The sequence below is a fragment of the Zonotrichia leucophrys genome, chromosome 3 (genome assembly GCF_028769735.1).
Source record: "Zonotrichia leucophrys gambelii isolate GWCS_2022_RI chromosome 3, RI_Zleu_2.0, whole genome shotgun sequence".
NCBI classification, from domain to species: Eukaryota; Metazoa; Chordata; class Aves; order Passeriformes; family Passerellidae; genus Zonotrichia; species Zonotrichia leucophrys.
The window spans coordinates 30260608-30283708 of record NC_088172.1 but is presented as its reverse complement, the minus strand read 5'-3'; the positions used below and the strand labels follow the sequence as shown (position 1 = coordinate 30283708).

The following is a 23101-nucleotide window of genomic DNA, read 5'->3' as shown; positions in this document are numbered from 1 at the left end:
GAAGAATTAATAAGAAAGTTTCACTTTTTGGTCATTTTTAGCAAATCAGCCTCTAGAAAAGGTGAGGTTGTCATCATATGCTCAACAATGCAAGTAGCATTTTAAAGAAACTTTGCTTTCCCTTATGAAGAGAAATTCTTCAGGAGCCACCAAAAGCTCTTTTTACTGGTATGTTCATGACAATTCTTTCCTGTATTGCACTGCACGATAATCCATGAAAGATGACTGCCAGAAAACATGGTCATTTATCTTGGTTGAGACTGTGGGAGGGCATTGACTTATGAATCAGTTTAAAGTTTTAGGTATGGTTAGGGCCAAACTAGAAAAACTGTTTGGCTCATGGAATGAAATCTCACTGAGAAAGTCCACAGAAATAGCTCCATGATTATCAGAGATACAAGGGGACACAGCAATGTAACTTGTTGAGATCTTTGTTATCTGCGCAATGTTGTATGAAAAAGACAAAGAGGAATCAATGTTTGTACGCACAAACTGAAAATATAAAACCAGCCCTCTGGCATCACTTAGGTTTAGTGAGATAATGTCTGGACTGGAATGCTGGTATAGAGTTTGGTAACACAGATCATTTATTTTACATTTGATTCTAATTTGGTTTTGACTGAGTCCAAAGAATGATTGAAAAACTGAGATTGAGGGAAGATAATTTATGCAAAAGCAATGACAAAATTTCATCATTCATGTTTCTAAAGAGACAGAACAACAGAATAATGGCAATGGACTTTGAAAAGCCCAACAAAGCAAAACAGACCTCAGACTCAGCTTCTGTGGGTCAGCCCTGACAAGAGAGCATTTTCATAAGACAAGGACAGTTGTCAACTTCTAAAAAGAGAATGTTAAAAAAAATCTTCTGAATGCTCCCTAAACAGAAAGGTGCAAATCCCTTGAACCACCACCTCAAGAAGACTTTGTGCTGAATATCACTGAAAGGGCTGATCAGACATTCTTTCACAGTGTCTCTACCACTGCCTGCCATGAGATGGATCTTTCCTCTCACCCAGCATGACAATTCTTTTGTTGTTCTCTGGATAGTGATTTACCTACCTCAAAGGGAAGAATTATGTAGACCATAATCTGGTGGCCTATTCCAAGTACATAATCTAGATATTGTAACATTAAAAAAGGGCACATGGCCAGCACAAAATGATTCAAATCAACTTTTTTTCCCCCCACTTTGTCACTGGTCATCGAGTTCTATGATAATGCAAATGCCATTTGTTTTGGCTTCATCTTGAATTTACCATGCAATCCATTATGTCAGAGTGAAAGTACAGTAATGGCTATCAAGTCCCTTTCTGGGACTGTATATGGCAGGACTGGTTAAACTCATTTTACTCTTTCCATGGTAAGAAAACAAACCTATTAAGAAATCCCCTAGAACAGTTTTATTTATCATTGTAATATTCTTTCTAGTGTTAATTTTAGTGCTTCATTTTTTTACAAAATACTTTTCCTTTATTTTACTTACATCCAAATATTTCTATACTTTGTCTTTAATTCTTATGTAGTCAATATGAATAATTGAATCCTGTCCTCTTCATATTAGTACAATTACTTGCATAAAGCTATTTTGTCTTCTCTTGATATGTTTCTCTCATATAAACCTCTCTGGTTCTCTCTTTCCTCTTTTGGAACCTCTACCCTCACTTAAGCTCCTTATATTTTCCATGACATTTATTACCATGCAACTACGCTCTGAATTGTGTGTTCGTACCACTTTGCGTGAACTGCAGAGGAGGAAAGGACTGCTTAAATCCATCCTAACACCTCAAGATCATAAACATAGCTTTGATTGTTTTAGTAATTCTCTAGAAATTAGTTTTGGGGTTTTTTAGAAACTATTTCAAAAATTAATGCTACTTCCTTTCTCCCAAGAGGGTGGCTCTGTTGGCCTCCTGCTCCATGGTTCAGTCTTGTAAATTCCCTTTTCAAGATGTACAGTTCAGCAGGTCAGTACATCTTGATTGGCTGGTCAAAGTTTAAAAGCCTTATTTCTGAGAATAAAAAATTGCAGAGGAACCAGAGGTACAAAATTATCTACTGAGGACAAAATCTACCCATGCCCTATTGTACCAAAACCATTCAATTTCAAAGGTGTTGTACGTGATAGAAAATTGCAATGGCCATTGCTAGGGGAAGGCAATCTTCAGCATTCAATGCCAAATCACAAGATAGTTTTAAAAATGAACTGTTGGAACAATGTCATTTTTATAGCAAGGTTTTTCTGACTGTGGTTCTCACATAACATCTGGTTTGAGGAAACATCAATATTCCTTGAGTAAAGAAAAAAACACTCTACCAATTCTCTAACACTTTTCTCGAACTATTTTCACGAACCTTGAAAACTATCAACTTTTAATATGGACATGGAAGAAAACATAACATTATTTTATAAACATTCATACTCAGAAGAAAATAAAATTCACAGAGTACTGGTAAAAGTGTGAGGAGCTAACACCTGTGGACTCAGCATGTAATCATCAGAATCTCTTTATTAACAGTGAGGGCTGCTAGGAAAGATACTGTGACTAGATTTTGTGCGTCAGCACTTCAAAGCATAACGTTGTTTGATGTGTGTTATGATGTCTTGATGAACACCTCAAGCAGTTCTGGTATCATATTCCTATCAAAGATTTATTTAACCCTCTATATGGCTCAGGCTTCAAGCAGGAGTCAAGGCAGCTGATAATGTGAGGTCTCCTCAGCCCATATGGCGCCAGCCCTTCCACCAGTAGTGAAGCAGAAGGTTTTGTGGCAGGCATAAGAAGCAAGCTTCTCCATGAGATATGGGTTTCTTAACAGTGGGTAGGCAAAGGGCAAATGATGTTTATTTGAACATGTCAATAAAATCGTGTCAGTAGGGAAAAGAACAAACCAGATGGTGCTCGAGTGGAGGAGAGTCATGACCACCAGCTTGCTCTGCAAGCAGCCAGAGTGGGAACCCCTGAGCGAGCAGCCATTTCTGCATATTACCCACATGTAAGCACAGCAGGCAAGACATTTGTTCTGTACCTGGCTTTTACACTGGAAAACCTGTCCAATAATCCTATTACAGCATTTCTGTTAAATTGGGCAGCCTAAATGCCAGTCAGTGGGTTGTGCAAATACTCTTTTGTACTTTCATGTTTTTTATTTTAATATTTAGATGCAGATTTTTGTGAATTCCCATGGTAAATATGAATGCACTAAATCTGAACAGGTTTTTCTTATTATTACTATTACTATTATTATTATTTTACTGGTAATTTTTCCTGTCTCTGAAAACTTACTCTAAATGCACCAAAGACTCTGAAAAAAAGTAACAAAAAGAATCAACCAAGCAACTAAAAAAACCTTACCAAATTTTGATAATCAAATATTTATTTATTTTTGTAGTTTTTTTAGCTAATTGTTAATTTAAAAAATTATTATTATTCACAGGTAAATTTAACTGAAATTTTGAAATATGGATAGAGTAGAAGATGAGCTGTTAGGGCAAAGAAGAAATTAAATGCTAATATAAAGTATTCTTTATTTTTTTCCTAATCTTTTTCATCTTCAGGATGAGGATGGGGAAAGGAATTTCAGACTAAAACTTAACATTAGGGACTCCTAGCAAAGGTGTAAAATTACTGCCAGTTTGACAAGTTATCAATATTAGAAGTCCATATCATTGACAAGTTTCTTTTCCCTGACATATAATTGCAACAGAGAAAGTCCACTCTACCCTTGTTAAGTTGAAGCAGCACAGGTTGCAGTCTGTGCTGCTTTTCACTCTGGAGTTAGCTAGTTAATCACTGAAGAATCTCTTTTTCCTGAAGGCTCATCAGGCTAATAGGATGCAGGGAGAGAAGAGCAATCCTACTGTATTGTGCACAAAAATGGACCACTTGTACTTCCTACCAATAGGGTGAATTAGAAAGGAAAAGCGCTATAAAATTACTGTAGTTAATTATAACTGCTATGTACTACTTGATTGAATTAATAACAACCAAGATCAGCTTTCTAGAAGACTGTTAGAGCAGTTAAAACCCAGTTTATTTCTTCAATTTCTTCATTATCAAAGATGTCCTTTAACAAATCAAGTCTCAACCCATCACTACTCTACACACAGAGCAGCTTTTGATCCATGTGCTCACACTACACAGCTCTACATGTATGTTGGAGGCTACTTTTGAGGTGTGAGAAAGAAAGGAGAAGAGAGCTTCTCCTATTTCACTGGTAGGTGGTGGGTTTTTATTTCCTGAGCTTAATCTTTTGTGTCTTGAAAAAGTGTGGAGCTAAGAGCTGAAGCCCATTGCAAAGCAATTATCCTTGATGTTCCCATTTCCTGCAGTTCCTTTCAAGGGAATGACATTGTACAGAGCTATGAATCAAGTATCACTTACCTTGAAGACAGACATTTGTCTATTTAGATGAGTTAAAAATCAACATTTGAGAAAACTGGGTTAGCTGCAAATGGTAATAAAAACTAAACTCTGTTTTCAAAACATTCAAAACTAACTGCAGTTAAGCAAGCTGATGAACTGATGACCCATCACTGAAATGTCAGGGATCAGCAATTGGGAAAAGTTTCTCACACTCTTTGATGGAGTTCAGTCTTGAAGTGCATGAAGGGTAGAATGGTCTTCTTTTAGTTGATATGTGTGCACAGCAAGTGTTTCTGCACCTCAGGGATTCTAAGCAATTTTTTTTTTTATACCCTGCTGAAATTTATTCTAACAAAATTGTCCTGTCTCTTCTGGCTGCTTTACTGTTCCTCTTCCAGGGAGCTGTGGTACCTGCACAAAACATTAGGTTACTCATTGGGATTGCTCTCCTCTGGAATAGATGTATTTAAACAAAAGTAACACAAGACCTTCAATATCAGTGACATTCCCATTTCAGGAATAAATACTAACAGGAGGAAATTTTAATTACCTAAATATCCTCGAAAAAGACTCTGCAATTGCAAGAGCCACCAAACCTTGATTACTTACAATTTATCATTGGCATTGTAACCACTGACAATACCTAGAACACTTCAATGCAAAATATCAATGCAAGGTTTTGAAAAGAGATATGAAATTGTCAAAGATGCATACAGACACCTTCAAGAGAGAAAGCAGGAGGAGAAAATAATGAGGATTTTTTAGGAATACAGTGTAATTTTTTAAAAAAATCATAAAAACAGAAAAGTTGAGCTGGCTTATTAATATTTTTAAAAAATGTACTTAAGGGAGGCAGAACAGTAGATTCTGAAAAAAAACCCAGTAAAATTAGGAAATTGAGGAAAATACAATTAACATTGCAAGCATAATGTAGAGTAACTGAAATGCATAGAGTAATGCACACTGTGATGTCACTGGGTTTTTTTTTTTCCAATGCTCTGTTGGTACTCCTGCTATATTATCAAAATATGATTCAGGTAAAATTATTAAAGATTTTAAGGTCTAAGGTCTAAGATTTTAAGGTCTAAGGTTTAAGGGGAAGTTGCACGTCCTGCATAAAAGCATTCCCCTTTTAAATATTTATATGATATCTGGAAGTTATTAATATAACCTTATCATTAGATATTAACCAAATCCCTATAGTAATAATAGCAATATCTTGACTTTCTGATCATTTGTAAAATCATTTGGCCATGGATCACAGATGCAGTCCTCAAACTAGAGGAGCTCTTGTCACTGCGTGCACTTGAAGTTCATGCGAAGTGTCTGTATGTTCACTTGAACTTCCTGTTTGAATAACTGCAAGTCACAGAATCACCCAGTTTAAGTAAGACATCCAAAATGCTTTTTTAGGTAACTGAAGTTTGCAAAGTTTCAAGAGAAGCAAAAGTAGTAATTTACTTTCTTGAAGATACTTATACTTTAAAAGCAGAAACATGGCTGGAAATAAAATATAGATGTTTTTGACAGATTTCAGATTTAGATGATGCCTTTTTTCAAGTATTGATGAAGACATTCAACAAGAGGTCATAAATTATGGGGGTTTTTAAAAGGTACTAAATCAACCATCTTTTTTTTATGTGTTTGTGGAAGGATGAAACAAGGTAGCCAGTTGCACAGTTTCTGCAATGGTGAAAGGAGGATTCACTTGTAAGGACAATGATAGTAGGAATGCAATGAAAATATCTACTTAATTAGATAATAACTGTGCATGTTCTGTGTGTGTGGGTTGGATTTTTTTCTTTCTTTTTTTTTTTTGCTCTTCCTTTTATTTCTTCCTTGTGGATTAGCTGCCGCCAGAAAACAATACCTGGCTAAGGACAGCAGGTCACCTTGCTTAGTCCTCACTTTTTTCCCATACAAGTCAAAAGAAGAGAGATTTTACTAATACCGTCTAGCTCTTACATTAAGTTAAAGACATTCTCAATTGTAAGAGTTGTGAGAAGCTACCAGGAATCTTTCTTTTTAACCAAGAAAATCTTTAAAAGATTATTTCTACATTTTATTTTATTTTACTTAGTTCCTTCTGAAACTTCTTATTCTCTATGGTTTCACATAAAACTTGTTCTTTACTGTGGAATTAGAATACTGTATCACTTTGCTTACTTTGCTTTGCCTGCAAGATACTTAAAATACTAATTAAAAGTAATTAAAGGAAAATATGTCTCAAGTAACGTGAAAGAGCTCTAGGGTAGAACAGCAAGGAGGAAGGTTTAACATTGTCCAGCTGACAATGCAGATAAGTGACATAGTGCTACAGTTTAGGAAGTGTATTCTTTACAGTCTTACATGGTAATTTTCTGTAACTAATAGATTCTAATCTCTAGAAGTTGCCAAACCACTATGACTATACATGTGTTTCCCAATGGACTAATACATCTGTATAACAACATTCAATTCCTTTAGAGCAAAGGTCATTAGTGTTTACACTGTGCTTGCTATTGCCCCCAAAATTTCCAGGCATACACATAAATCAAACAGATGTGCTGGCATCTGCTCCAGAGCTGGGGATGCAGAATTAATTGCTCTGGCATCCTCTCTATGTCTGCATATGTGTGCACACCTCATTTTAGTATCATGAAAAGGGAAACTCATAACTATTGATGTTTGGTCTTGTAGCCTGTTCCTTATTACTTATTCTTATCAGTCGTGATCTGTTCAACATTGCACCCTTGAGCTTTTATTATAACTTGTATGCCAAACCACTCTTTTTGAGCTCAGGGAACACACAAATATAACATAATACCATTACTGCTTTATTGTCTACATAAACAAAGGGTTTCTCTTGAAAGGCTTGAAAAATTTGGAGAAAAGCTCTTCCTCCTTTTAATGCATCAAAGCCAAATGATGCTACAACTCTTTTAAACTGCTAAAGTGAATGCAACTGTATTTTCCAAGGGACATTTGCATATCTAGAGTAAAGAAACAAGTGGGCTGCTGTGGGAAAATTTGATACTTGCAACGTTTTAAAAAAGATTACAATTACCAGTGCTAAACTGGTATTCCACCTTACAAATGCTTTGTCAAAAAATATGTTTCTGAAAACTGCTATATAGCACAAGGAACTGATGTAAGAAGGAAACCAGATAACTGGTTCTATAATGTAACTTCTTTTCACAGACAGAAAAACATATATTCTTAAGTGAAAATGAATGTTCTGTTGGCCAAGACTACATCAACTGTCTGCAATAAGGTTAGAAAAACTTATTCCAAGAATGCAGGAAAAATTTGGTAAGTAAAAAAACCTACATTTTTAGAAAAACTTTCAAAGATATCACCATGTAAAAATTATCTTTACACTCTGCTACATAACTTTCTAAATCAAGAGATTCAGGTGTGATTTGTGTCTTGTTCTGACAATTTATTATCACCACTGACAAGTAAGTGTTGCTGTGGTGTTTGACAACTGGGAATGAGGGGAAAATACTGTTTAGGAGACCAGGAAAAAGGTAATTGTCAGCAAAATCCCATACATGCTACCTCAATTTTTTGTTTTCGAGATGCGTCTCTTTGTACTAAAAACTCATTTGCAAAATGACTCCTGGAAAAAAGTGTCTCTAGTGTAAATAGCATGCAGTAATGCTACTGCTTCTTTCTAGAGAAAGGATTCATGCCTTCATTAGGCAATGTATGCATTTTAACTATCATAGGTCCACTGAGAAAATGGAAATTTTCTAGAAATTATTCAAGTTTCCTAATTAATGTATATTCTTGCATTAGACCGTATGTTTTTGTATGCATAATATATGTCATTTAACATAGATTATAGTAATATATATAACTCAAAGCAGTAGCATGTTTAAACACAGAAGTCCAATTCTATTGATAAATACTTAAAAATATAATTTTATATGTATCTATAAATAGGGAATAACTTCATAAAGACAATCTTTTCTAAAGCTGTATTAGCTGAAGGAACTGAAGAGAATTAATTTTGTTGGGCCTTGCATATGTGAAGCACTTTATATCTGACTGAAGTGGTTTTAGGTCCAGCTGGAAATTAAACACCACACAGTTTAATTCTCCCCTTCTCTTCCCTCCAATGTGGGTGGAATGTGGAGAAGAATTCAGGTAACAGTTTTCTGTTGTCTGTTGAGATAAGAACAGTTGTCTGTTGAGATAAAAACATTTTAATTAAAAATAAAGCAAAATACAAATACCAGTGGTAAATATTAATAGTAATAGTAATAGTAATAGTAATAGTAATAGTAATAGTAATAGTAATAGTAATAGTAATAGTAATGATAATAATGGTGATGTACAATGCAATTGGTCACCACATGCTGACAGATGCCAGCCCCTCCTTCCTGAACCCAGACTGGCTCCCTTCTGGGTAACTCCCCCCAGTTTTTATACTGGACATGTGGAATATCCCTTTAATCAGTTCATGTAACCTGTCCCAGCTAAGTTTCCATACAGTTAGGTTTGTTTTTTTTTTTTTTTTTGTGTTCCTCCTCAGTGGCAGAGCATGAGACAAGAAGAAAATTTCCTTAGTAAAAACATGACTTAGCAAGAAACCAAAATATCAGTTGGTTAGCGACACCATTCTCATCCTGAATCCAAGCCACAGTAATGTAACAGCTACTGAGAAGAAATTAACTCTGCTTTAGCCCTGATTCAGGCATTTTGTGTGGCTCAATTTATGCAATTTCCATGTGTTCTATTGTCAGGATATTTGGTATTAAAGACCTAGCTCCTGCAATCCCTTCCTCATATTCAAGTCTTAAGGGCATACTTTAATCTCCCTGGCTTTTGCAGAAATATTGAAAATATGAACATTAAAAAATTAAGTGGCAATTACAAAAGAGACTGATCTTTGCTAAAAAGAACTTTTAATTTTCAGGAGGCTAGTCACAATATTCACAGGCAATGCATTTCTTGGTAGTACTGTGCAGGTGAGATAAAAGCCCTTGATATCTGTGGAAGCAAATGGGACTTTTTTTCCTATGTTATAGATAATATTTTAGGGATGTTTTTCATGTTCCGACTTCATGTGTTTCAGTAGGAGCATTTTAAAGAGTATTCAAGTAGATCAAATTATCCATATCCTATTTAGTAATTGTATCCTAATTAGTATTGTACAAAAAGTGCTCAGTTTTAAAATCTGATGTTCAAGGAGAAGTGGTCATTAAAATAAAGTTTGTGTGCCCTTTTCATAACACTCCTAGTGTTTCTTCATAAAAGAACTTATATACACATATATAAACATGGTAATTTACATCATAAAAATAGAACTACAAATAACTTGGTATTTGTGTACAGAGGAAACTTCTCTATGCATGTACTATGCCTTTTGAGCATTTAAACATTAATGATTAATTCAATACAAACCAGAGCAACTTGACATTTTAAACAATGCTCAATTGTCATTGTCACTCCTATGGATGGGGTTTAAAAATAAAAAAATTACTAGCTTGTTAGAAAAATAAATGGAAGTGTTTAATATGTCTTCTAAAAGTCCTTCTAATTGCTTTTGAGAATTTCCCTGTGTAGTTGAATACAACTTGAGGAAACCATCACAATATTCCACAACTGCTTTCAATTCCCACCCTGCTACAGTGTTTGTTAAAAAAAACCCAACCTGCAAATAATAATGTCTGTCAGTTTAATAAAGTGAGTTATTTAAGACTTTCAAAACTGTGCTTTTCATTTATTTCCATATTAAAAAGTCAGATAAATAAGGGACAATTTTTGAAGTACTCACTTGGCTCCATTGGCTGCACATGGGATGATGGTCTTACAGTTGTCTCGGGAGTGCTCTTTCATCAGACAGTTAAAATTACTTGAGGCAGACTGAAATCAAGCATCAATCATTTTCCTAGGGAAAGTAAGTGATAAGAAGAACAAGATAATATTTTAATAGTTTCCTGTTGTAATCTTTGCTCTCTGGCTGCCATACACGTAAAGTCCCAGCTCTCAGGCTGTCACAGCTCTCGGCTGTCCGGGGGATTCCATACCTTCTCTCTCTCTCTCTGTTTGGCTGCAGCGTTGTCTTCACACGGGGCTCTTCTATCTTCTCAGGGGCTCCTCTTGGGCTCTTGACCCACCCCTATTTATCTCAGTTGCCTTCACGAGCTACAGCTGCTGCCCAACTAAGGACCCTGCAGCTGCAGCTCGCCTGGAGCAACCCAGAACCACATAGGTCTTACAATACAACATATATTCAGGCCCCCACATTTCCCCCTTTTCTTTTAACAATTATAATATACACACAGTCCCAGCTCTCAGGCTGCCTCTTCTATAGTCCCAGCTCTCTGGCTGCCATACACGTAAAGTCCCAGCTCTCAGGCTGTCACAGCTCTCGGCTGTCCGGGGGATTCCATACCTTCTCTCTCTCTCTCTCTGTTTGGCTGCAGCGTTGTCTTCACACGGGGCTCTTCTATCTTCTCAGGGGCTCCTCTTGGGCTCTTGACCCACCCCTACTTATTTCAGTTACCTTCACGAGCTACAGCTGCTGCCCAACTAAGGACCCTGCAGCTGCAGCTCGTTTGGAGTAACTTAGAACCACAAGGTCTTACAATACAACATATATTCAGGCCCCCACACCAAAGTCCCAGCTCTCAGGCTGCCACAGCTCTCGGCTGTCTGGGGGATTCCATACCTTCTTTCAATGTTTGGTTGTGTGTTCGTCTTCACACGGGGTCACCAGTTGTTGTAATCTTCACTGCCGTGTTGTTCTTGCCTCGCTGCTGGGGCTCTTCTCCATTCTCTGCAGCACAGTCCTGTCTCTCTTCTCAGGGGCTCCTCTTGGGCTCTTGACCCACCCCTATTTATCTCAGTTGCTTTCACGAGCTACAGCTGTTGCCCAACTAAGGACCCTGCAGCTGCAGCTCGTTTGGAGTAACCCAGACACACTGATCTCACAATACAACATATATTCAGGCCCCCACAGTTTCCCAGTATTAAGATGCAGATTTCAGAGCAATTGACATGAGCAATTGCTGTCAAGTTCTTTGAAGATCTTGGGACCATTTAAGAAAAATAGACCTAAATTAAATCCCTAACTTCAAGTTAGACAGATTTTCAAACCCCCCAAAATGGGAAAAGCAGTGAGAGCTATGGTTAGCTGTGTCACATAGATGCTGAAACAAGAAGAGTGATATGCAAAATAGTTTCTGAAATACAACACGAAAATTTTATTTTCCACCAACCTAATTTCATAAAGATTTTTTTGCTGCCTTGTCTGGAGCAGGGAGGTGGAGTCCCAGTTTGTCTAACAGGTAATCATGCAGTGACATGGCCTGGGGGCTGAACCTGTTGCAAAGCTGCTCTGCAGAGAAGGATGGACCTGAGAGTCCTGGTGGACAACAAGCTGTCCGTGGGTCAGCAGTGCCCTGGTAGCCAGGAAGGTCAATGGTACCCCAGGGTGCATCAGGAAGAACCAGTATGTTGAGTTGATCCTATCCCTCTACTCAGCCCTGATAAGGCCACATCTGGAGTGCTGTGCCCAGTTTTGGGCTCCTCTTTATAAGAGAGAAAAGGAGCTATTGGAACAGATCCCATGGAGGGCTGTGGAGATGATTAAGGGACTGAAGCATCCCCCTGATGAGAAAAGGCTGACTGAGTTGTGTCTGTTCAGGCTCAAGAAGAGATGACTTAAGAGTGTCATAGAGTGTCATCAGTGTCTATCAGTATCTGAAGGGAGGGTCTCAAGAGGACAGACCAGGCTCTGCTTGGTGGTGCCCAGAAGTAGGTGAGAGGCAATGGGCAGAAATTAATGCACAGGAAGTTCCACCTGAACATGTGGAAGAAATTATTTACTGTGCAGGTGGGCAAACACTGGAACAGATTGCCCAGGGAAACTGTGGAGCCTCCCTCACTGGAGATAGTCCAGAGCAATCTGGACACTGCCCTGTGCTGTGGGATGGCCTTTCTTGAGCAGGGAGGCTGGACCATACGACCTGCTGTGCTCCCTTCCAACCTGTCTCATTCTCTGTTTCTGTGAATTGAACCTGCATGTGAGTTTTTGGCACTGAGAGAACAGAATGGCCCACATATATGTGTGACCACAGCAGGGAAGGCCCCACACAAATATATAAAGACCAATGAGAATAGGTGGATATTTGTGTACACCTCCAGAGAGAGATCCTGTCTGCAAATTTCAGTAGTAGAACTGAAGCAGACAGAACCTCTTCCCTGAGACCTCTCTGACATTTCACCTAATTCCATCAACAGTGTACCAAATGCTTTTAGGCAACTCTGACTAGACACTTAAAATTTAGGCATAGCTACTTCCTGAATTCAAGTTTTAACCCTTTCTCACAGAGAAAGCACAGTTGTCATACATTTACTCTTGTGTTTGGGCATTGTAAAAACAACCACCTAAACAGGAAATATTTGAATAAATCTGCTCAAAATCTAATTACAATTTGAGTCTGCATTTTTATGCACATGTACAGCTACAAAGACCAAGTCATAATTATTTGAGTCACAGTGCTGTGGACATTTATGCACATATTTTTGTCTGCCACAATGGATGTCTTGTGTTAATTTTATAAATTGTGTGTGGGTATATGTTATGCTTATGTTCACATATGCTTGTGTGCTCTGGTTTGAAAAGGCAGACAGGAATTTCTCTTTTCCAGTAAAAACCTAACAGATCTGCCAGTGATTAAGTGACTCTGGAATATGGAAGCATGCAAAAATATGATAAAAGGATGTGCAACATAAAAAGTGACATTATATGAACTAAAACTGAATTTTGACTTGTATGATTCCTTCCTCAGACATGAAGATAGAAGTGAAATCTTATTTTTTTCATAGCAGATTGTGTTTCATCTTCTGGTTAAGTTAGTGTCAAAGAAGTCCAATAAATTTTATGATGTTCTAATTAGCACTCTCACAAGCTGTTAACATTTGTACTTGCAGTCAAGTGGCATTCAGAGAAGTGTGAAATTTTTCTGCCTTTGAAAATATTTATGAAATCAATTCTCCTGAAATGGACAGGTCCACTTTAAAAGCCTGTAAATGCATCAATGGAAACTGGAACTGATTCTCAGCAAGGCACTTTGGAAGTCTACTGTTGAATGAATTAATGAATAACACTCCCTAAAAATGTAAATCTTCCTGCACACCTACTTCTTATGTAAACTGTTTGTTTATTTGCATTAATGTTAGCAATCTTTAAAATTATAATGTCAATCACATGCTCATCAGTTGCAATGACAATTACAAATACATGTAACTTCATTTCCTGTGGGTTCATGCCTCTTAGTTGGCTGATCTTTAAGTCCAATGATGATAATATTTTTGAATGTCTGTACCTGTATTTAAAAGTCTTATCACAGAGCATTTTGGAAGATAAGATGAAGACCATATTTGATTTTCAATGCTATATTCTAGAAAGAGGATTGAGAGTTATTGGGGGGAAACAAAAATTTTCAAACTTGGTATCTTCTTTACCCAATTTATGGTTTTTAGGGGATGTTCAACAGGTGCTCTAATCTTGATTGAAATTGGACAGTATATTCAAAAGTTGCCGGAGGGATATACAGACAAACACAAAGACTGTGTGATTACATGCACTGTTATCAGCAGACACAAATGAAAAAAAAACCACAAACTATTTCTTTCAGTGTTGTTCAATGTGATGTGAGAATAACTGGAAAAGAGACGATCTAATCTCAGGAGGGGAACTTAGATTGCTAAAAGAGAACACACACACACTCAAACATTCTTTAGATTTATTTAAAGAAGGAAAATTTTGGAGGTCAGACCAATGAAATAACATAGATAACAGCAGCACCTGAACTACTATAGTGTTTTCTTTCCCTTCCAACCTAAGCAGGCTGCTAAAACCCCCTTCTGTTGTACGTTTCCTCTTTTATCTGAGCCCCTGACAATAGGAACCTTATAAAATCACTTTTGACAACAGATGCATCCTACAAACAGAATAGATGAGTAATGAGGCAGCCTCTTAATCTACCAGCTTCTGATCTCCTCTCTTCACTCCCTACTGTAGTCATTCATTAGGGACCCCTTATTTGGGCTGTGAACCACTAAGACCAAAAGCACCTAATCTGGCCAATCATTGCCTTCAATACTTTCAGCTAAATCTCTGCCTAGGCACTACTCAGTAAATCTAAGGTTAAGAGAATGGAATTGGGACTGTTCATCCTGGAGAAGAGGACTTTGGATGACCTCCTTGCCGCCTTCCAGTATATGAAGGGATCCTACAAGGAAAATGCAATGAGACTTTTTTACAAGAGCATGTAGAGGCAGAACAAGCAGGAATGGCTTTAAACTGACAGAGTGATGTTTTTTATTAGATGTTAGAAAGAAATTATTTGCTGAAAGGATAGTGAGGCACTGGGACAGATTGAACAAGGAAGCTGTGGATGCCCTATCCCTTGGATTGTTTCAAGTCCAGGCTGGATGTGGCTATGAGCAAACTGGTCTAGTGGAAGGTGCCCCTACCCATGGTAGGGGGATTGGAACAAGATGTTTCTTGGGTTCCCACCAAAGACAGCCTATGATTCTATGATCTGCTTTGAACATAATGGAGATTTAAACACTTGCTGCATATGTTGACAGCTACAATGTAGAATTTTATATTTGTTTAACATAATAAATGCCACTCTTATGGTTTCATTCAGCTTCCTAAGCTCAGGTAAGAGTGTGGAACATAAGAAAAAAATTCTAATGATATTTGAGTTGTACAAGGCTATCTAGGATATCTCCATTACGTTGCATGATGAAGGGTTTTTTTACCCTGGGGAGGAAAGGCAGTCAAAGCAGTTGAAGCCCTTGACATTTCATACTGCAATTCTGTTTCTGTAAAAAATGTCCCACCTCAGGCTTATGTGAGCATCTGCCACTGTGCAAATACAGACATGAGTCTGGACACCTTGCACAGATCTTAAGCCCAGCTCTTGACTCAGTTGTCTCAGAGCTCTCACTGTAACACTCTAAATGTTACCTTACACGGATTGAGGCTGTGACTTTTGCAGGTGACAAAGTTTGTTGTGGGCATCCATTAGTCTGGGATGAAGGGATTGGAGACCTGTCTGTGAAACATCTTTCCCTTCTCCCTGTGACATGTGATTAGAACCAAGAATTTCAGATTACTTCTCTCTCCTGCTCACGCCTTCACAAAGATCATAATTAGTTACTAGGTAAATAGGTAGTTTTGTGCAACGAGACTTCTTTGAGACTCTTTTTCCGTAGGTACTTCATCTTGAACTAGAAAGTAAAACTGAGCACAGAAAAGGCTGGAATTAAATTATTTTGGTACGCAGCTGATCAGTTTTCCTCATAGACAATCTCAGTTAGGCTTTTCTCTACTTTGCTTCTATATACATATTAGATATTTAAATGAAATTGAGACTCTGGATCAGATCCATCTTTCCAAATAGATATATCTACAGTTCAGGCATTTTGCATATGAACTAATTTTTTTACTATCCTTACTGTCAGTAATAAATAAATGGCTGTATGACAGCATGAATAATTTTATTCTAAGAGAGAGATTCCATATCAGTCTGATGAAGTGTCTTTCTTATTTACTTGATAATCTCATTTGCAGTCATCAAAAATAGGTGAGATATATCTCACTGGAAATCCTAGGAGGAAGGTAGATCTTTTCAAGTTCATGAGAGCTAGGACTTAATCCTCTACTCTGTATTCTCAGAAGTTTCCTGAGCCAGAAGGATTGATTTAAGCAATTCAAAGTATCTAAAAATATGTTCACCATGGAATTCATAATTTCTTTTGTGATGAAAGCTGAACATTAGATCCCATTCCCCCCCTCTAGTTATTTGTTTTAGAAGATTGTTTATCAAATACTCTAGATTGAATTTTCCTTATATTTAACTTTTAAGGAAATCTTGTAGCATCATGGCGACTGTGAAAATGGAACAATTTGTCACGTGTGGCTCTGGGATTGCACTTAGTGGTGACACAGGTGCCCAACTCTTCAAGGCTGATTGAAAGTACATTGGCATAAAAAAGGTCACAGTTCAGCCTCAGAGAATCAGTCATTCATTACATTATAGCTGGAACTTCCAGTGGTGAAATAGTGAGAGAAAATTCTACAGAAATACAGTGTGCTTCAAGAGAATCATGTGGTTATTTTCAGATTTTGGGTGATGGGTAATCTAGAGGCAGTTGGTATCCTGGGCACATTATTAAAGTATACATTGTTTTAGCACACTGATTCTACTGTTTTGTTCTTCAACTGTAGTTTTCAGAAGAGAACTTAGGATTTCCTATTTACTTGCTACATGGTCATTCTGACTCAGATGTAACCACATTTTCAGGCAGTAGGGGAAGCCAGCACAACTCCTGCTCCTCTTTGTCATTCTGGACAGAAAGAAGAGGTTTTGGATTTTTTTCTTGCTTCCAAAGTCTCAATGTGTGTAAGAATATATGCCTTTCAATTGCTATTTTAATGTAACAGTGTTTAGTTTCTGATAGCTTGATAAGATGAACCTCAGGTACTAAAGAATGTTAACATCAGTTAATTAGGGATCTAGCTATGTTTGTAAATTAAATCAGTTTGACATTGATTTTAGCCAGCCATAAAGGCTATTTGGAGGGGAGGGTTTTTTCACAATTTTTCACAAAAAAAAAAAAAAAAAAAAAAAAAAACAAAAAGAGAAGTCAGTATGAATTTAAGTACAATTTTCATCTTGTTAAATATTTGGAAAGATTTTTTTAATTAACAGTTATAATAGGAATGCAGATCCTGTGACAATATTTAAATAAAAATAGGGAAAGATCTGTCACCATGAGACAGGGGATAAAAAGAGTGAAGGAAGGATGGCAAAATCAAAACAAGCTGACATCTTTGAGTAACTCCTCCATGTGGACTAGTGACAGGGCAATGAATCAACACATCATTGTCATCTTGGTGGCAGAAGACCTCCCAAAATGAGCAATTGAGAAAAGCAAGCAATACTGACAGAAGTAATGACAATGGAATTCAAAGCTTTTGGGCTGAAAGCAACTTAGCTTAAAGATTTTCAGAGGCCTAAGGGGCACATGGGCACAGAAATAAACTATAAAGCTCTACTGCATCCTACATTTTTTTAATAAAGATGTGTTAATTATATCTTGATAACAGAGAAGTTGTTTTCTCTTTCCTTCTTTCTTTTCTCTCCCTTCTCTCTTTTTTTCTTTTCCCTTTCTTTACTCTTTCTTTCTTTTCCCTTTCTTTTATCTTTCTTTCTTTTCCCTTTTCCACAGTTTCAACAAAAGACTGGAAGTCAGTGCACCCTCCAGTCCACACCTCAGGCCTCTACTTATCAGTGTCAGGAAGGAAAAATTTATTTAATTTGCTTACTGTAATAGAAGCAACAGACAGCAACACTTACTGATAAAGAATGAAGACAAGAAAACAGGATTAGTTCTGAGATCTGATATCTTTCAGCTCCCCAGGCCTGGCATGAATTCTAAGAGCCATGGCAAGTAATGAGATACCAAAACTTAAAACTGCATTATCCTGATTTATCAGATATTTTCCTCTCAGCATTTTGCTCTGCTTAAGGACCCCTGAAGCAGAGATTATTCCCATTTACACCAACAAAAAGCTTAGGGTCACAGTTTTGAAGCTCTGCATATCAGTTCCTAACTCAGTATCAGACTTAAAACTTTTATTAGTTCCTCACACTTTCAGCATATTGGTGGATTTTTCCTGCTACTATACTGTGAGCAAAAAAAAGCTTCTGAACCAAGCCATAAGCAACAGCTTTTGAGTGAAAGGCTGCATCATGAACCATGCAAAAATCCTATAGAGACTGTTCTGCTGCATACAACCTGCAAGTGCCCAGATGTCCAGTTAAAACACTCCCCAAATGCCAGTAGATTGTGTCTGAGGATGGAAAAGCACATGTTTTTTTATAAAATTACATTAGCAGTGACTTCATCATGGAAGAACCTGAAGGGGAATTTTAACTACCAGCGAAATGACAGCTGCAGACATATAAATAGTTGGAAACCTGGAGGAAAAGAAAAATGCAAATTTACTATTGGTGTAAGTCTTTTGATTGGTGCAAGTCTACAGAAGGCCAGCTATCACTGGCTTCTTCATGTGCGAAATAAATTTGTTTCCAAGTATTTAATATCCTGATCAATGCAATGAATTGATTGAACTCTGCGAAAAAGAAAACAAAGTCTGCTGAAGAAGACATTAGGAATTCACACTTCACCAATTCAAAAAGGAATCCTAATGGAAATTTGGGGATGTTGCAAAGAACTGTTGCCTGATTAAAAAACATGCTAGACAGATAATGTTCTCAAAGACAATTTAGAGCATGATAAAAGTTGATAGGACATTCACAGCAAATTGAATCATCTGTAAAGAAATACTGATAAGATTATTATTTTCATTTTACTTTTCATTGTAGATGTTAAATTCTACAAGTGAATGATGTCTGGCCCTCATTTATATTAAGCATTTTTATGAGTTAAATTAAATACCAAATTAACTACTTTTGGAAGCATTTAATGCCTTACAACATAAATAAATAACTTGAAAAGAACAGAAATAAAACCACTTGAATGACTGTAAAAGTCACATGGTTTATTATTAATAATTTCTAAGGAAATCACCTAAAAATGATCTATGAAAAAATTTTTCATGTTTATTTACATATCTCTTCTGTTCTGTGTTTTGTTGCCAACATTGGATTGCATCTGTGTGTGCAATTACATTTGTTCATACAGCTGGCAGATGGTATGCAACAAGAAACTCATCACATAATACCAAATGGATGGGAAGAAAACTGATTCTGTGAATTATTTTGTATTTATTATGTATTGCATCTTCCTGCCTTTCATTTCCAACTCGATTATGAGGCTGCCTCTATGCATAACATTACTGGCAAAGATGAAGAATCTGTGCTGTGTCTTCGAGGGCTTCCTGACTACATTTTTGATGAAACATTTTCTTTGTGGAGAATTTACAGTATAAAAGGCCAAACTGAAGCTAGTTTACATCACAATTTCATTACTGTCAGGTAGTTTTGCAGACTGAGGCTCCTTTAACTGGTACAGCAGAGATGATCTGGGGTCTTTCATTCTATACATCACTTTTAAATAAAAGGCCTTTTTCAACCACTAGACTTCATCTTTTAACTATAAAGATAATTACATTAGGTGCAGAAGCAGACTAGGGGAGACATTATTTCCTAAAAAGTACCCCAATTACTCCCCTAGAAGTGGTGATACATATAAAAAAAAAATATTATTGTTTGTCCTTTGCTATGAGGTGCAATCTATCCCTCCCATGAGGTACCAAGAGACAAAAGGAATTGAATCAACCAGGATATACATATTTGTCAACAAGTAGGGAACTGCCTTGGGCAAGAGCATGAAGGAATAAGCAGCACAAGCCAAAATGGGATCTAGAAGTGTTCAGTAGATTTAGAATTAGAAATAATAAGCAAAAAAAGAGGGCACGATAACAGACGGATCTTTCTGGGAATGTAACCCTGTGAGATAAAAACAGAGCGAGCATGTGAAAAGAAAAGAGACACATCAGCTTCTAGTTCTGTTGCACGGCATACACAGGACTTTGCAGCATAAACTTCACAAACTTGTCCTCTGTGACACTTGCTTATAGGAGTTCTAATTTTATTCTTACTCAGATTATTTTCAGGCAGATATCTACTGTGCACTTCTTCTCCTCCTTGACCACCCTTTTCTCAGGAATATTATTTGAAAGATTCAGTAAGTCAACATGTATCTATTTTTCTATATTCACTGTTGACTACAAGACACATATCTCTCCTCATTTAGCCAGATGGATACAAATCTTACTATCATATGATGGTAAACTACAAGCACCCAACAAGTGAAACATGAGTTCTTTGCTGCATGGGATGGGTATTTTGGCAACAGCCACTGAAACTTTCTTAGCCTTAGTCTTCACTGCTTCCCTCTCCCAGGCCTCTGTGCTCTAAGACATGGTTCAAGGAGTTCTCATGGTTCTAGAAGTGTCATTAAGCCCCACTGATTTGTATAGCTTTAGAATTAAGCTACCATTAAAGCTGCCTAAAACTCTTCCCCTGTGCAGTTCCAGCAAAGGAGATTAAACTCTGTGTTGGTTCTGCAATGAGCCCCATGGCAATGCAAATTCACTTAAGCTGCTCTCCACAAAGCATGTACTCCATGGGAACCATGAAATATCAATGTGACATATATCAGGGAAAAAAAAAATGTTTTTAAAACTTCTGAACTGGCAAAGATGTGTAAATCTCCCTCTTGTTGGAAGATATTCATTTTAAATACTTTATTATGAGCTCAAGGCTCATAGATTACAAGTGGAATTTTACACAGCCATACTGAAATTAGTCACAAACATGACTTTCATTAATATTTTTTCTCCAGTTAATTATTTACTGAAATAGTATGAAATTGTAAAAGCTTGAGACAAGGCCAATCTAATTTCTTAGTGATGTAGAAAATAGTAATTTCTCATAAGGTTTCCTGGGTTTGAGATCTCAGAGTCTGATCATTTAGCTAATTATGCCATTACTTTACATGCAACAGTTCCTTGTCAAGGCCTGTCTGATGTTAGATTTTTTCATTGATATTCCTGTATAGCATTTAACCCTAGTGAAGCACTATCCAATTTCGGTATTGTGACAGAGAAAAAATTACATTTTTGTATGAACTAATTTGCATACTATGAGCTCACTTTTTCTTCTGTGTCGATGTATACTACAACAGGTTATTTACAGTATTAAGTACCTCTGAAAGCACTCAGCTGTGATCTTTCTTTGCATGCCTGCTAGAGGAATTGAAGAACTATTTTATTGTTGTTAGGTTCATAAAAAGAGATTTTTGAGATAAGAGATTATTAATATATTTACTACTGTTACAACATTAAAATGTGAAATTTAGTTTGGGATATCTTATTTGATACATCATATTAAGAAACATTCTCTGTAACAGCTGCCAGTGCACATTCTTAATTCTTTCATTAAATATGGGGGAATGGGAGGGGTGAAGAAACAATTTAGTTAAGTATTTGTAATTTAAGGAAAATCTTTTTTTGTTGTTGTTGTTGTTGGGGGTGGGGGATTAACTGTATTAATTGCTCACTTTCCTTTTAGCAGGAAAAAAGTGATTCTTTTACCTGGTAGTTTTGATTTCATATTGATTCTCTTTTGTTGGGATGAAGACAGACTCAATCTTGTTCTGCTGTTGAATCTCCCTTTAAAAGAAATTAGGATGATTTTGAATAAAATGTTTGTAAGAATAGTGTAAGAGGCAGAAAGGGGAAATGATTATTTTTTATTTGAACCTTAGTGATGGATATTACTGACACAGCATAAGGTCTTAGCAGCCAGTCTAAAGATGAAAAAACGTATTCCAGTGTCAATCTGTTTAAATAACTGCTTTGTGTTTGCTCTTCTAGTTATACATTCCCATCAGTAATTGAAGAAATGGAATTGACTTGGCAGTCTTAGCTAGGCTATTAGGCAGGAATAGAAAGAAAAAGACTGGGAAAGAAGAAGAAGAAGCTCAGAGGAGAATGATGCACTGGTGATGGGAAAGCATCATATCCTAAGAAAAATTTAAGATATAGCCAAAGGTATTTTCCACCTTCTAAAAACTTTCTGTGTCAGATCTAGAAAAGTGAGCAGAGAGCTAATTCTTTTCGAAGTAGTCTTTTAAAGATTAAACATTTAGTCTCTTTGCTATTCAGAGAACAAACTTCAAATCCCGAAAACCATTGAAAATGAAGGAAGTTTAACCCTGGTTATGGGGCAGTTCACACATCTGATGCCTCAGTCCCATGGGCAGTGGTGGTGTCCCTCCTGAAGCAGCCTAAATGCCAGGAGTGAGGACAGAGAGGTCTCTGACATCAGCCTTCTGCTGAGCTGTGAGGGAACCTGAAGCTCCTGATTGCTTCCTAGTGAAGCAGGCAGCCAGCCAAATGGAGATAAACTTAGCAGCACCAATCTCCCTTCAGTGTCTTGGACATGCTGCTTGAGAAAAGTGAATGAGATAAAGAAATATGGGTAAGACCTGATGCATATGTTAGATGTGAGCAGAAGTGGAAGATGATTAAAATTAAACTATCTCTGGTTTTGGTTTTGAAGGTAACAACAACAACCACAGTGCCACCACCAACAAAAAAGGGCAGATATTTCATTGTTAATTTCAACAGTGGTGAGGTAGCTGCCTAATATCAGAATAAATACGTAACCTGGAGCCTGAGATACTGCAGCAGAAAAGCAGCAGTGTTGTATATCTCAGTTCCTAACATCACCTTGTTCTTCAGGAGATTTTAAAAAAAAGGGCATATCTAGGCTTTTATAACCAAACATATTTACTGTTTAATGTTATTATTTTTCCTTATTTTTAAAGCTTCCAGTAGGTGTAGAAACACATAATATTCCAGGATTTTAATTGTTCATTCTATCATAGAGGAATGATTACTGAAATAAATGACACTGAAATGATACAGTAGAAAGTCAGATATTCCTAAAAATATTCTCCAAGTAACTAACTGTTTAGCAATTATGATAAGCACTATCATGTGATGATGCACATGGGCATTGGATAACTGGGACAAAATATTTCTGAAGGAATGAAACTCTTTTTTTGGGAGAAAGGTTCAGCACAACCTGGGTATGAAAGATAATTGACACACTTGCTTCTAAAAAGGCTGGGGAGGAAAGATGATGCTGATTATTCAGCGCTCTGAAATTTTAATCCTACGT

The 23101-nt window shown here is 36.9% G+C and overlaps 1 long non-coding RNA gene across 1 annotated transcript; it reads right to left on the bottom strand.

The window, feature by feature from the left end:
* Positions 1 to 8376: 8376 nt before the first annotated feature.
* LOC135445123 (uncharacterized) lies at positions 8377 to 10538 on the bottom strand. The gene is made up of 3 exons (XR_010439471.1): positions 10385 to 10538; positions 10132 to 10245; positions 8377 to 8538 (listed from the first exon to the last, which is right to left on the bottom strand). It is a non-coding gene; the product is annotated as an uncharacterized LOC135445123 (long non-coding RNA).
* Between the last annotated feature and the right edge of the window lie 12563 nt (positions 10539 to 23101).